Raw genomic sequence first — 15,757 nt, forward strand, 5'->3', positions numbered from 1 at the left:
CTAGGAGTACCCCACATATTAGGGGGGCGGCCGAAGACGACCTCGTACGGGGACAGACCTGATCTGGAATGTGCGACCATGCGCATATAAAACAAAGCGACTGGCAGAGCTACTAGCCAGTCCACACCTTTTTCTTTACATACTTTGGCAATACGGATTTTCAGAGTCTGGTTATGTCTCTCAACGAGACCGGCTGCTTCAGGATGGCGTACACAATGGAACTTCCACTGGTACCCTAGCAAAAGGGAAACGTGCTTCATTAACTCTGAGGAGAATGGCTGGCCGTTATCAGAATATACGACTCTAGGGAGTCCATAACGAGGGAAGAATTCACGAACCAACTGCTTGGCAGTGGTCGCGGCTGTGTAATCTGGGACTGGATATGCTTCTGTCCACCTGGACAAAGCGCATACAACTACAAGGACATACTTGAAACCTCGACATCGCTCCATCTGGATATAATCCATCTGGAGGACTTCAAAAGGGTGGTCAGGAGGCTGGAAACCACCTTGTTCCACCGGGACACTTTTACCTGGATTAAACTGACAACATATCATACAGGTACGGACTTTCTGTTTGGCTGCAGCTCGTAAATGCTTGTTGAACCAAATGTTCTGGATACTGTCTAACATAGCTTTTTCTCCTAAATGTGCTGGACTATGTGCGGTATTAATAATGACTTGAACCATAGAGTCGGGGAGAAACCATGTGATTCTACCCTTCGTTACCCATCCTTGATCTGTCTGGACCCCTCCTTGTTCGGACCATTTCTTGATTTCATCGGGAGTAGCATGTAACTGGATATCTATGACATCTTGTGTAGGGTCCTTAACTGTCATACATGTAGTCGGATCTGGAGTATGTGTCATGTTAACTGGAATGTCTGGAGTCTGTGCTGTAAGCTTGGCTGTGCGATCTGCTAGATCGTTACCCTGGGAAATAATGTCAGTGACTTTCGTATGTGCTTTGCACTTCATGATAGCAATAGATGTCGGTAAGTGTATGGCATCTAACAGAGCTTGAATAAGGAGACCATGCTGAATCTTGGTTCCATGAGAAGTCATGAAACCTCTCTCCTGCCAGAGCACTCCAAAGTCGTGTACAACTCCGAATGCGTAGCGTGAATCTGTGTAAACATTAACTTTCAGGTTCTTGGCGTGTATACAGGCTTGTGTCAGAGCAACTAGCTCTGCTGCTTGAGCGGACAGAATGTCAATACGGTGTGTTTCAATAACTTCGGTGTCAGTAGTCACTGCATACGCGGCGACTAGTTCTCCTGTACTTGTTCTCATACATGAACCATCCACATAAAGTGTCAGGTCAGGGTCTGGTAACGGAATATCTGTCAGATCTTGTCTTGGCTTTGTCGTAATGTTAACTACTTCCACACAGTCATGTGGGTCAGGATTTGAATTAACTGATGGTAACAATGTAGCAGGATTTAAAACGTTGCAGCGTCTGATTTCTATGTGTGGCTGGAACAGTGTCAATTCATAACCTGTTAAACGTGCAATTGTCAAGTGCTGAGTCTGTGTTCGGTTCAGAAGAACTTCCACAGAATGTGGAACTTGTACTGTCAGAGAGTGTCCTAAAACTATGGAATCACTTTGTCTGATAGCTAGTGCTGTGGCTGCAACTGACTTGAGGCACGCAGGCAAAGCCTGGGCGACTGGATCTAATGTGCTAGAAAAATAAGCACAGGGCTTGTATTGTCCTGCTTGATCTTGTGTGAGAACAGATAATGCTGTACCTTCACGTTCAGTAACGAAAAGTGTAAAAGGCTTACTGTAGTTCGGTGTCGCTAGAACTGGAGCTTGGCATAAAGCTGTCTTTAACTCGTTGAAACTCAGTGTATGTTCAGATGTCCAAGGGAGAACAGTCGATGCGGCTGCCTCCTGTGTCGTTAACTGTATCAGTGGCTTGGCTAGGAATGCATACTGGGGAATCCATTGTCTACAATAAGAAGTAAGGCCGATAAAGGCACGTACCTCCTTCTGGGTCTTGGGCTGAGGAAGACTCGCTATTAACTGGATACGGTCTGGTGTCAACTGCCTACCCCTCTTGGACAGTAAGTGTCCTAAGTAGACCACTTGCTGGACACAGAATTGAAGTTTAGAAGGGGACACCTTGTGCCCCATCTCGGCTAGGAAATACAAGACTGTAAGGGATGCCCGCTCGCAATCACGTTCAGAACGGGCTGTGACCAGTAGATCATCGACATACTGGAGCAGGGCAGTGTCAGTTGGCATGTGAATGTTGTCTAGTTGTCTCTTGAGTGCTTGACTGTAAATACTAGGACTTTCTGTGAAACCTTGAGGAGCTCGTGTAAACATATAGCTCCTTCCATTTAAACAGAATCCGAAAAGAAACTGGCTGTCTGGATGAATTGGAACACTAAAAAATGCATTCTTGAGGTCGATTACAGTAAAGAACATGGCTTCGGAATCAATGGCTGTCAATAGGGAAGAGATATCTGGAACAACTGGGTATTGAGGAATAATACATTTGTTAAGTTCTCGTAGGTCAATCACTAATCGATATACTGGGGGTGCATTTGGATCAGTACGTTTCATGACTGGAATGATCGGAGAATTACATACATTGGAGTCAGTTTCTACAACTACTCCTTGAGCCATGAGCTCGTCAATAATTATGGATAAGGCTGCTACAGCCTCAGGTGGCAATCTGTACTGTCTGATTCGTGGTAACACTACACCTGGCTTGAGAGTCACACGATAGGGTGTGATTTGCATATAACCTACATCAGTTGGACCTTGCGCCCATAAATGCTGCGGAACATTAGACAGTCTTGAATCAAAATCTCGTAATACATAGTGACCCTTGAAGTCACGTAGGAACAGACGTATTCCCTCTGGGGAACAACATATAACTGCACCTAACTCTTTCAGTGTCTTAATGCCTAATAGATTTTCTGGACATGATTTGGTAAGTAACAGATCAGTAGTGCGGGACAATGGACCTACTTCTAGAGTAACTGGCTTTGAGATCTCATTTACGATAGGTTTTCCTGAAAATCCAAGGGAAACATTTCTTGAGCCTGAGAGCGGAGCCCCTGGAACTTCGGCGTGACTAATTGTGGTCCTACTTGCCCCTGTATCAATCAAAAACTTTCTGTCTTTCCCTAATACTTGACTGTGAACATAGGGACCTTCTTGATCTACAGGTATCTCGATGAGAGGCAAGCCTACCTCCCTCTCTAGGCTGTTTCATGAATACTGCTGGTACTCTGGATACTCAGACTGTGCATACTGGTACATCTGCGATGTAACATGCTGTGTTGCAGCAATAGGCTGCGGTGCGGTAACTGTCTGTTGTGCATTCTGTGGCTGAGGAATCTGTGAAACTTGCTCTTGTCTAGGCGGACGTGGTCTTTCTTTTGTTTTACCGGTAGCTATGTTGTGTTTCAGAACTGCACACTCATTTATGAAATGACCTGGCTGTTTACAATAATTGCAATTCCCTTTAACGGGAGCTGCAAGATGACTGGCTTGATTCGGACCCCTCTTCTGACTGTCTTGAGGAACAGATTGTGCAACTAGTACTTTCATTTTCGTGTCTTTCATACGTTTTCTTTCGTGTTCTTGCTCTTCTCTAATTCTATTCTGGTGGTATTGGAGCATCTGCAACATCTGGGACGGGGTATTAGCTTGCCAGGTACTTTCGACTTTCAAAACTCGATTTTTAACTTGTGGGCTTTAATTCTCGACTAATTTAGTAACAAAAAGGTGAGGGTATGACTCACTACTTGTCTTGAGGCCACTATTGATGCTAAAACATTTTTCAAACCTAGAATAAAAATCACTAATGTCTTCTTCTTGTTTCTGTTTACAGGCTGAGATTGCATCCCAGTCTTCTTTTCTCGTTGTTAATAATCTGGGTAAAACTTGTATTAATAATTCTGGTAATTCTTTACATTTATCTCCAAGACCAGTACCTGGTACACGTGACTTATCTTCAGCTTCTAGAACTGCCCAATCGATCTTTTTCTCTCCCACCTCCCATTCTTTTTCCTTTAGCTTTTCATACACCCCTGCGGGCAACAGGACCTTTAACATTTTAATGATATCTGGGTAAGTGTATTCTCCCATACGGAGCATGTCTTTTAATTCTCTATGGAACCCTGCTGGATCTTTGTCATGACAGGGAATTAATTTCTTCATTTCGAGGAGTTCCATCTTTGTAATCGGGGTGTAAACAAACACTCGTTGCATTTCACCGTCCTCTGTCTTAACTGGATGCACTTCTCGTAACGGGTTCTGTCTTTCTATGTAAAATGGTTTACTTTCTGGGGGTGAGACATGAACAAAATGCGGGTTCAGAAACGTCCTATATTTGTGGCGTTGTTCTAGAATGACACTAATTAAATCGGTACCTAGACCTCTCCATCTATACTGGAGTAACTCGTTCAGGATATCGTGTAACGGACCTGGATCAGAATGCTGACCCTCATACAGAGTAATGAGGTACTGGATCATATACATACCCGCCAGTCGTTGCTCGGCTGGGGGCAATTTCAGAAACATTTGTGCCACTATTTTGTCTGGAAAAGTGGTAGAATCAGTAATCCATCGGACTGCTGATCGGGCTAGTTCTTGTTCATGCATGGTACTTAACTCACTGTAACCGATTCGTGATTTCAGAATGTGATCGGTAGCTTGGAACACTTGTTCTAGGGAACCTTGTTCTGGTGCTGAATGATGGAAAATTGACTTGTGTTCTAGGCGTAAATGGCGATCTGGAAATCTAGATTTTCCTACATACGCTATTCTGGCGGGATTCTCGTCGTCTTCCTCTTCAGGATCAGAGTTACTTTCTTTCTCGCTTACTTGTGCTGCTTTACGTTGTTCGTGTATCTTTATTATTTCTCTACGGATTTTCTTGTACATACTCTCCATGGCACTAATGGTATTGTGCTTACCCTCGGCTATATTATCACTCCACTTTGTCAGGATTTTCATTTCGGCCTGATCTTTAGACGGGTAATCTTGTTCTCTTATTAGACAGTTAATTAAAAACTTTAATATCATACGCTGGATCTCAGCTTTCCTTTGAGACATGGCATCACTAATACTTTCTGGATCATCCCCTGTACGGATGAAACGATATATTCTGTCTAGATCTTCTTTCATATTGGGTAGGGTGACTAGATACTCGGTCACCCTCCTTACGCGTACTGAATATAAAACCATATTATTCTCGCCTGGGACTGGGTCATAGGCACATTCGCCAAGGGCTTGCCTGATTTCTGTAACAGACTTATTACTCTTGGGAGTACGCTGTGATGCTTGAGCATGTAATTCGAGTGCTGATAAACGCTTGCGTGGCGGCGGGGTTTGAGGAGGACCTCCTCCTGCGGCCCCTAGACTAGAATCGTCGACTGATATTCTTCGTGGCGGAGCGGGAAATTGAAATGCTGGCTGGACCGGGGGTACCGTAGCAGATACTGCATGGGGTGCCCCGGTGTCCGGAGGAGCAGGATGTGCCTGATTTACTGGGACTGGCGGAGCGCGAACAGGATTTGCATATTCAGGGACTGTGTCGTCCAGATAGGACGAAATAAAAATATCAGCTGCGGTCGGTTTGTGACGTAGCTTGGTCGGGACTAGTGGTGGCGGGAAATTACTGGATGCCTCTGGGGTCGCTTTTGGCAAGCCCTCGGCAAGAAGAGGATACATACCCTTAATAAGGGCATGCCTCCGTCTGTCTGACTGTTCGGCTTTGACTTGTTCACCTATCTCGATTAATTCCCTTTCTTGGGCTCGTTCTTGGGATTCTCTACTTAGTTCTGACTTTCTGATTTCTTTTTCGGTTCTTTTATGAGCTTCTTTGCGCCATAACTCAATGGCATCTTTCTGTGATTGTCTGGCTTTCTTTTTCCATAATGCCTCTTCTACTCGCATGATGCATTCGGCATCCCATGTACCCGATACGGGCCATCTATATTTTTCTTCTAACTGTTTGGTATACTCTACCCATAAATCTAGATACAATATGGCGCTTATGCCATGTTTCTGATACATAAAATGACCTGGACTGTCCCTAGGCGGGACGGGAACTGCTGCTTCCAGCAGACCCTTTCTAGTTTTTAACTGACGTAACTTGGAAAATATGGGCATGGCTGAACTGTAATCTAGACACAATATAATACACAATGAACACGATACTTATACCCCATTCATACCACGACATTGAAATACATGAAAAACATTTAAAATAACAGTTCGAACAGAATACTACCTGGAAATACTGCGAACAGAACACTTGAAATTTCTCGAGAACAGAACTGACTAGAACAGAAACTAGATGCACTGCTGAAACAGTACGAAACTTACCGGTCTCTTAAAGAGACACGTCAGGACCCGCATCCACCGAAGTGAACACTTAGTTTGTGGGACTGTGTACCACCAACCCACAGACCAGAGTCAATTAAATTGACCCTGTCTAGATACCACCCCAGTAACGGTACTCACCGGGCAGCAAGAACGGAAGGCCTCGGACTGGACTGCACTGCTACGACGATGACGACGAACTTCGGACTTCAGTTACGGGTGGACCTCCGGATACCTCGGACCTTGTACTCTTGGCTTGGGCTCTGGTCGGGACTCGCCGCGTTCCTCCACCGTCTCGTTTGGATGCTGGACCGCCTCCTCCGTGGGCCTGAGGGATACTTGAGCAGAAATATCTGCCACTGCGCAGAAGAGTTCCGTCACGACTGCAGAGGGTCAGGGGGTCGGCGTGGCTTCACCGACGCGTGGGGAAAGGGCAAGTCCCTATTCGGGCGCCATTATGTGGTAAATAAATAAATAATACCCTATTTTTGACTAGACATATATCATAACAGATAGCTCAATAAATAAGAGTCAAGATTCGAGGTAGTAGGAGTTCTGCAGGTTTATTACAGCATAAGGACAGGAACAGGACAACCTGCATAGGAATAGGATGACAGGGTGACAGGGCCCAGCAGCTGCTGGGGCTCGGTCTGGGATGAGCGCGCTGACTTTTAATAACAATACATGAGCATATATACATAACGTGAACACATAGCATTACATTGCAGTAGGCGTAGCAGTGGGTGGAGCAGAAGGCGTGACGCGTAGCAGTCGCGAAAGATAAGGGGGAAAAGTAGGTGTAACTGGGCGTATACATAGACATGTGATGCAAACGTAACGGAATATGTCATGAATGGGGCGGAAACCATGGAGGGGGCTACCTAAGGAGCCGGGACCTCTAACCTGGTGGTGCGCGCAAACTGGCAATGACGTATCACTAGGAGAAGCTGGGGGCTATGAACTCTGTGCTAGGAGCAGAGACTAAAGTCTGGAGAGTCAGGGCGACATGTACCTAAACAGTATCTAGTATCTGATGTTTAGAGAACATGTTGATATAAACTAGAAGTCATGAGGGGAAAAGCTAACAGACTCTAAGGCTAGAGCATGCATTTATTCTACATGTAGTGCGTGATGAAGAATATTAAATGACCATTAAATGCAGTATTTCTCTAACGTGGAGACGTGAAGGCTAGACAATGACGGAAACTATTGATGCAGTTCAGTAGCTTAGGAATGCAGAGAAGGAGGGCTGAACTGATAACTGGAACTATAACATATTCTTGGCAGACTCAGAGACTGAGCCAGGCTGCACCGGGCACTGCGAGGCAGGAAGTAAGTGAAGGGTCGAGGATACAGGTGGGGGCTGTATCGCTCCTCAGCGAGGCTTCAGGAGACAGGAGCTGAATCTGGTGTCCAGGCCCTTTTGAGGCCTAGAAACGGGGACTTTATAATGGAATAACGTGCACACTGAGAAACGTGGCAACGTAGCTTTACATAGGCCTGATATTCGTATTATTCACGAGGACTGGAAACTGGCATACTAGAGGTGGACACAACTGTAATTGCGTCATTAATCAGACATGGGGAGTACATATGCATATTTAATCATGCACACATAACATATGATGGATGACACGTAGGGACACAGAACATGGCAAAATTTACTTTTCCACACTTCTGGAGGAAGCCGTTGATGCTCCGGAGATCCAAGGTAGGGCGTAGGCCTCCTTTGCCCTTCTTGGGTACCAGAAAGTAGTGGGAATAGCAACCATGTATGTGGTGGTACTGCAGTGGCATGGCTGGAGGGGTCGCCTCGAAGGGGATGGAGTAGCCCCTTCAGACAATTTGCAGCACCTACCTGTCCGACGTGATGGTACGCCAGTGGAGGAGGTGATGGCGGGCCCTGCCCCCCACTGGCGTCGAATGGGCCTGAAAGCTCGGACTAGGAAGGCTTTGAGGCAGATGCTGCAGGAGTGGATGTGGACTGACCTTGCTGTTGTCCCCAGCACCGCCACGGCTGTTACCCCATCTGCATTGAGGCTGGTTCTGCGGCCTGTGGCTGGCTGGACGTGTAGGGGCACCCCTTCCTTGGCCACGAAAGGGGCAAAAATCAGAAGTCTGCTGGCGCTGGCCCGACATGCCCAAGGACTTGGCGGTAGCCCTGGAGTCCTTGAAACGCTCAAGCGCACTGTGTGCTTTGTCGCCAAAGAGGCGACGCCCATCGAAGGGCATGTCCATGAGCGTGGCCTGGACATCCCCTGAAAAATTGGCGGACCTCAGCCAGGCGTGGCGGCGAACCGCCACCGGTGTGGAAATCGCTCTGCCAGTGAGTCCGTGGTATCCAGTCCACACCTGATGGAATAACGCGCTGCGTCCCGCCCCTCAGCAAGGGCTTGGGCCAGCCGTGCCTGGACCTCCTCCGGGCACCGGGGCAGCACGTCCGCAACCGTGTCCCACAAATAGTGGGTATAACTGCCCAAAAGGCAAGCGGTGTTGATAAACCGCAACCCCAAACTTAATGAGGAGAACAGCTTTTTCCCAAACTGATCAAACCTTTTGGATTCCCAATCCGGGGGAGCGGTCAGGAATGCGGTCTGGGACGTAGAGGCCTGGATCACCAGGCTCTCAGGGGTGGGGTGCACGGACAGGAAGCTAGGGTCGTCCGGAGCCCGGTGGTGGCGTCGGGCCACGTTCCGATCCACAGGCGGCACTGTGGAGGGCTTGGACCAGGTGCCCACCAGAACGTCAGTGAGGGCCTCATTGAACGGCAGTAGAGGCTCCGAGGAGCTTACTGGCGGCTGAAGCACCTCAGTGAGGAGGTTAGTCCTCACAGCCGCAGCAGGGAGCTCAAAAGCCAAGGCCTTGGCTGCCCTGCGCAACACCACACCATAGGTAGCACCCTCCTCCGAAGCCACGGAGGGAGGAGAGCTTAATCCAGTGTCAGGCGAAGTACCCAGACCACGGGGGCGTGGCTACGCAGGCGAACGGAATGGCCGCCTGACTGTAGAGCTCCGCCGGGCGAGAGAGGAACGGGGCCGTTCGCAAGAGATCCGGTGCTGCGCTGGGGTCGACTTATGCCTGCCAATGATCCCTGCCGCCATCTGATGCAGCCTGCCTAGTCTGGAGGGCGGGGGACAGCGAGAACGGGCGGAACAGCTGAGGGGTGCTGAGGCCGGCGGTGCCTCGTGGGCCGTTCATTCGCAGCACCGGAGCGCCTGGTGAGTTTCCCTGATTGCCTCTTCGTTGTCCCCCTCGGCCTAGGGGCCGCTGTTGTGCTCTCCCGGGTCCGCTGCTCGGCCCCGGTGGTGTCCGTTGGTAGAGGCGTGGCCCCTCGGTGCGCGACCGGCACTTGCGGCCTGGTCCGGCCTTGGGAGCCGGGGCCTCGATTTTCGGGGACTGCCCGGGAGGTGCGGCGGCGGGCGGGGAGCGCTGGCGGCGGGCTCCGGGGTTGGGGGGTGATTGGCGAGGGGTGTGGCCGGCGGGCTCCTAGGCGCTCTGCGGACGGCTACACTTTGCTGCATTCGGTGGGGGCCTGTCACCTTTGCCCCCACCGCTACCGTGCACCCCAGACCCGCGCCTGTCCCCCTGCAGGCCCAGGCCTTCCACACTCTCCTGCTCTCCTGCTGATGAGATTGGCCATGTGTATCGGACACCTGTGCAACGTTACGAGGCCGGCGCTGGCTGCATGACCTGCGCGACATCGCCCATCTGTGCTGCTGCTGCCACGAGGACCTGACTACCTGGTCCCCACACTACGCACTCATTGGCTACCTGTCTCGGCGGGACCCTAGACCTGCCGGCTGCTGCCGAGAGACCACCACGGCCGTCTGCTGGCCCTACTTCTTGCGCAGGGCCTCTGGCACATTGCTCCAGCCGGATTAATTTCCTGACGACCTGTGTGCGTCTGCCTTGGTGACCCTGAGGCCCCGGCGGCGCGACTTGGCCCTGGCGCTGGGAAACGGCGGGTACCCCTGATTCTCTAGTCCTGTCTTGACCGCCTTGTTGTCGGGGTGCCCTGTCGCTGTGCTCGCCTATCTGGCTGCTGTGGTTGTTATAGGGTCCTGTGCCACTGGTGATTTGCCCGCCATTACTTCCAACATGGTGAAGAAGGATGTTACCCAGAAGAGACTTACCTTCAGTTCGGCGCCCCTCCGTGCGGCATCGGTTTCGCCGGTAACTGAGGCGGACGCCGGTGCCCAGGCGGCGGCAAAGGACACCGCGGGTATGGTCGCTGAGATGATGGGTGAGATGCGTGCTGGATTCAAGGCCTTGGACTCTCGCTTTGATGCCCTTGACAAGAAAATGGCGGACATGGGCGCGACGATCCAACTGCACGATAGGCGCCTGGACCTGGCGGAATCCAGAGTTTCTGACATCGAGGACGGAGCTGCGTCGACGCTGAAAAGGTTGGAACGTGTGGAGAAGATCCTTAAAGACGTCGCAATTAAGAACGAAGATTTAGAGGCGCGCAGTAGGCGCAATAATATCCGAATAATTGGTGTGGCGGAGACGACAGCTACCAGACGCTTTGACACTTTTGTGGAACACCTCCTAATCGAACTTTTTGGCCGAGACACGTTTCCAGCTGGCTTCGTAGTGGAGCGCGCACACAGGTCACTGGGGCCCCGGCCTAATCCGGGCCTGCCTCCCCGACCCATTATAGCCAGGCTCATGAACTTCAGAGACAGAGATGCGGCGCTGAAGGCCGCCAGGGAGGCGGGCGAAGTTAGGTGGCAAGGTGACGTGCTTTCTTCCTACCCGGACTTCACGATCATGGTCCAAGATGCGCGCCGTAAGTACACTGGTGTCAAGGCTGCTTTGCGCAAACTGGGGTTACGTTATGGAATGCTGTACCCTGCCAGGCTCAGAGTTGACGTGGATGGCAGGTTTCGCATTTTTGACTCCCCTGCGGAGGCACAGGAATTTTGCCGATCCTACAAAAACAGAGGGTCGCCTCGAAAATCGGATGATGCACAACGATCTCCGCCACACACTGACTCGCAGGCTAGTGCTGACCTGTTTAATGAAACCGGACAGGGTTGACTCATCTCCACCCCATTTTTTCCTGGACAGGCTGTTTACCTCAGTGTTATGCATCTGACCATGCAGTTCATTATGTTGTTTTTTTCTTTTTTTCTTTAGCAGCGCTTTTCATAATTGCTGAGAATTGAACGTTGCCCCGATTGTGGTTCTCGCATGGCGGAGCGTCGCCTACCCCCATGGCGCGAGCCGTACTGTACTTTTCTCTTACGTTGTCTTTATTTTACAGGTACATTATTGGACTACTGTTATTGTCTGTTGCTTTAGGTTGTCTCCGTAAGGGTGGGAATAGCCTCCTATGGCTTGAGGAGTGGCTGGGTGGTGGGTGGTTGGGATGGGTTTGTTTACGCTTTGGTTCTGTTGTTTGTGCGCACGCACTGTTTTTCTCATTGGATGATGCCTGTGTTGCGGGAGGGGGCGGCGGTTCTGCACACTCATGTTTTATCATGTTTCCATCGCGTTTGAATGGCTAAGGTAGGACAGCGGTCTGGTCCTTCCAGACTTACTTCCATGTCCTGGAATGTCCGGGGTTTAAATGACACGAGGAAAAGACGGCAAGTTCTAAACTACGCAGCGAGACATGGGGTGGATGTCTTATTCCTACAGGAGACACACCTAGTGGACGCTGACTCTTCCTCCTTTGCAAAAAGCTGGGGTACGCACAGGTTTTTTTCTAGCTATAGCAGATATGCCAGGGGGGTGGCGATCTTAATACATAGACGCGTCCCTTTTGTGCTCTCGGACAGTGTCTCTGATGTAGATGGCAGGTATGTTGTAGTTACGGGGGTGCTTCTGGGCTTCAAGGTCACCTTTGTTGGAATATATGGCCCCAATTCGGACTCCCCTGCTTTCTTCCAGGGTCTCCAGGATGTTCTGCTGCGTTTAGACACTGATATGATGATAATGGGAGGTGACTTTAACCTGCTGCTGAACCCTACCAGAGACAGTACCTCCTCTTCCCCGGATTGCAAGCCCCGTTCCCGCGCTGTACTAGCGGATATGTGCGCCCACTACCCACTGATTGACATTGAGGCCCGTTTGCACTCCAATACGCCCACCTACACCCATCACTCGGGGTATCACAACACTAGTACCAGAATAGACTACTGGCTCCTTTCCCCAGGGGTGGCCGGTTGGGTGAGAGACCACTTGACGCTCCCACGCACGCTGTCCGATCACTCTCCCATAGTGCTGACCCTACTGATCCCCAGGTTGGGAGGGTATGAGAGGCAATGGCGCTTTCCTGGCAAGGCGTTATCTGATCCGGTCTTCAAAGAAGACATTCGTACTGCCATAGAGGAGTATTTTGAGTTCAACGAGGGCTCGGTGGACACGTGGGCTACACTGTGGGAGGGATTCAAGGCCACTATTAGAGGGGTTTGCATTAACAAACATGTAGGGGCTTTGCGCGACATCCGTGCCTCCCTGACCCGTATTGAGACGGAGCTTACCGCACTGGACGCGGACACGCTCACTAAGGCAGACGGTGGGGTGGAGGCGAGACGACTAGGACTCCTGCAAGAGTTCAGAGACACTGCAGACAGGGAACTGACATATCTCTGCACACAACACTCAGCTAGGCAATATGGTGAAGGTGATAGGCCTGGCAAGCTCTTGGCCCACTTGCTCCGTCCCCCCCGCCAGGCTTCATACATCTCTGACATGGTGGATGATCTGGGTGTTCGTCATCAGACCACCCCTGCCATTTGTGATGCCTTCCTATCCTACTACAAGGGATTGTACACCTCGAGCCTGACGGCTGACTGTCGCGACCCTGGCCCCTATATTAACGAAATCTCTATGGTGTTCCTAGAGAAACATATGCAGGAATTTCTGGCGATGCCTATCGAACCGGACTGCGTTGTGGAAGCCATTGATGCTTTAAAGGGCTCCTCGGCGCCGGGTCTGGATGGCTTTTCGGCCGACTTTTATAAAGAGTACAAGGAAGAACTGGTACCTCGCCTGATCGAAGTGTATGCGGAGGCGCTTGAGTCAGGGATTCTGCCACCCACGTTGCGGGAGGCAGTTATCATTTTACTTCCCAAACCGGGTCGGGACCCCACTAGGTGCGGATCCTACAGGCCCCTTTCCCTACTGAATCTTGACTATAAGATTTTGGCGAAAGTCCTTGCCACTCGACTGTCTTTACTTATGGAATCTATCATTTCGCCAGCCCAGTCCGGATTCGTCCCCCATAGATCTACCTCCTTTAATCTGCGGACGCTGTTTTCTGTTCTTCACAGGATCGACCCGGATACACCAGCAGCTGCGGTGTTTTTGGACGCCGAGAAGGCATTTGACTCCTTAGAATGGTCGTTTTTTTTGTCCGTCATGCACCGGATGGGCATGCCGTCCTTGTTTGTCTCCACGGTCGAGCTGCTTTATACTGCCCCCAGAGCAAGACTGCGACTTAATGGCACGCTTTCTGATAGCTTCCCTCTCTCCCGGGGAACCAGACAGGGATGCCCCCTGTCCCCCCTATTGTATATTCTGGCCATGGACCCGTTGGTACGGCACTTTCAGGAGCGCCACTTGCACCGCGGGCTCCAGTTCCGGACGGGTCCGTTACTCGTCTCCCTCTACGCAGATGATACCATTCTCTATGTTGGTTCTCCGGAGACCAACCTGTCGCCCTTGCTGCTTGAGGTGGAACGCTTTGGGAAGTACTCCGGTCTTCGTATTAATTGGCACAAATCTGACATCTTTCCGCTCACCCCCTCCACTGCCCGCTGGGACTGCCCGTTCCCGCTTGAGTGGAATACTGACTCGGTGAAGTATCTGGGTATCCACATACATCTGGACACGGTATCCATGATTCGTCTCAATTATGGACAGGCGTTAGAATTTCTAGAGGATAATCTCGCGCGTTGGATTCGCCTCCCTCTCTCGATGGCCTGCCGTATCGCCATAATTAAAATGATTATACTTCCCCGTTTTTTGTACTTATTTAACAACATACCGATCCCGCTCACTCAGGTCTTTTTCACCCAACTACGCTCTCTGTTGTTGCGTTTAGTGTGGGGGGATAAGAATCCTCGAGTTTCTTGGCGCATCCTGACACTGCCTTATGAACGGGGTGGCTTTGGAGTGCCCGACTTTTATATTTATTACCTAGTCGCGCAATGCGCCTATGCACACCCTTGGTTCCATCCAGACGCTCGGATCCCATATTTGAGACCTGAGGCGGACTTGGTACTACCACTTACCCTCAACTCGATATTGCCCAAAGGCATACCCAGAGACCCACTTGACATACAAACTGTGTCCACTACATCGTGGGCCTGGATGCAGTTGCGTAGACTGCTCCAGTTGGACGTGCTGTACTCCCCGGCGCTTCCATTGCCGAGCCCACACTGGCTCCCCATCACCGCGGAGGCAGTGGTCTGCAGAACGTTGTTCAAATACCAGCTCGCCACAATAGGGGATCTGTTCCCGGACGTCCATGTTTTTTCAGTGTCCGAGGATCCGCGATTTGCGGACCGGACGTTTATGGACTCCTTTGTCCTGACTAGGGTGAGGTCCATGCTTAGAGCACAGTTTCCCTCGTTCCCACTGCCGCCAGATGACATGGCAGCACTGACTTTTCTACTCCAGTCACAAACAGGAGCCCACATGGTCTCCAGGTTGTATGGACTCTGTGTGGCGGCACTTCCTGCTTCGGATGCGAAAGTTCGTGCGGCATGGGAACTTGATCTGGGTGGCCCCATCACGGACGCCCAATGGGATGCCTGTTGCCGCTCCACTAAAGAGGTATCTGTCAACAGTAGGCATAAGCTAATACATTTTAAATTTTTGAGGCGACTATACTTCACACCGGCGCTGGCCCACAGAATTGACCCGACCAGACCTCATCACTGCCCTAAATGCAAAGCTCCGCATGCCGATTTTGCACATCTCACATGGACCTGTCCGAAACTACACACCTACTGGCTACAGGTGCACCACATCTTGGGCGACATTTTGGAATGTGAATTGCAACACAAGCCGGAAATTGCACTGCTTGGCTATGTCGCTGAGTTCCCCCGGGCCACGCGTAAGCTTGCTGCCATAGGTTTCTTGCTGGCGAAGAGGGAAATTGCTTTACTTTGGGGGTCCAGACGAATCCCTGATTCCAAGTCTTGGATGCGCTGCCTTGCCCAATGCAATACCAATAGTGTAGAATACTCCACGCAGATCCCAACGGCTTCACGCCCTATCGACATCTGGGGCCCATATCGACAGTATCTTAGCAAGATTACACGGGATGCACACTCCCAAGCTGCTAGCTCTATTGTCCCAGAAGGGGTGGGCTAGGTGGTTTTGGTTACCCTAGCGTGCGCTACCTATTGCGTTCCACAGTGCTTGGCGTGTACACACTCTCGGAAAAG

The sequence above is a fragment of the Lissotriton helveticus genome, chromosome 10 (genome assembly GCF_964261635.1).
Source record: "Lissotriton helveticus chromosome 10, aLisHel1.1, whole genome shotgun sequence".
NCBI classification, from domain to species: Eukaryota; Metazoa; Chordata; class Amphibia; order Caudata; family Salamandridae; genus Lissotriton; species Lissotriton helveticus.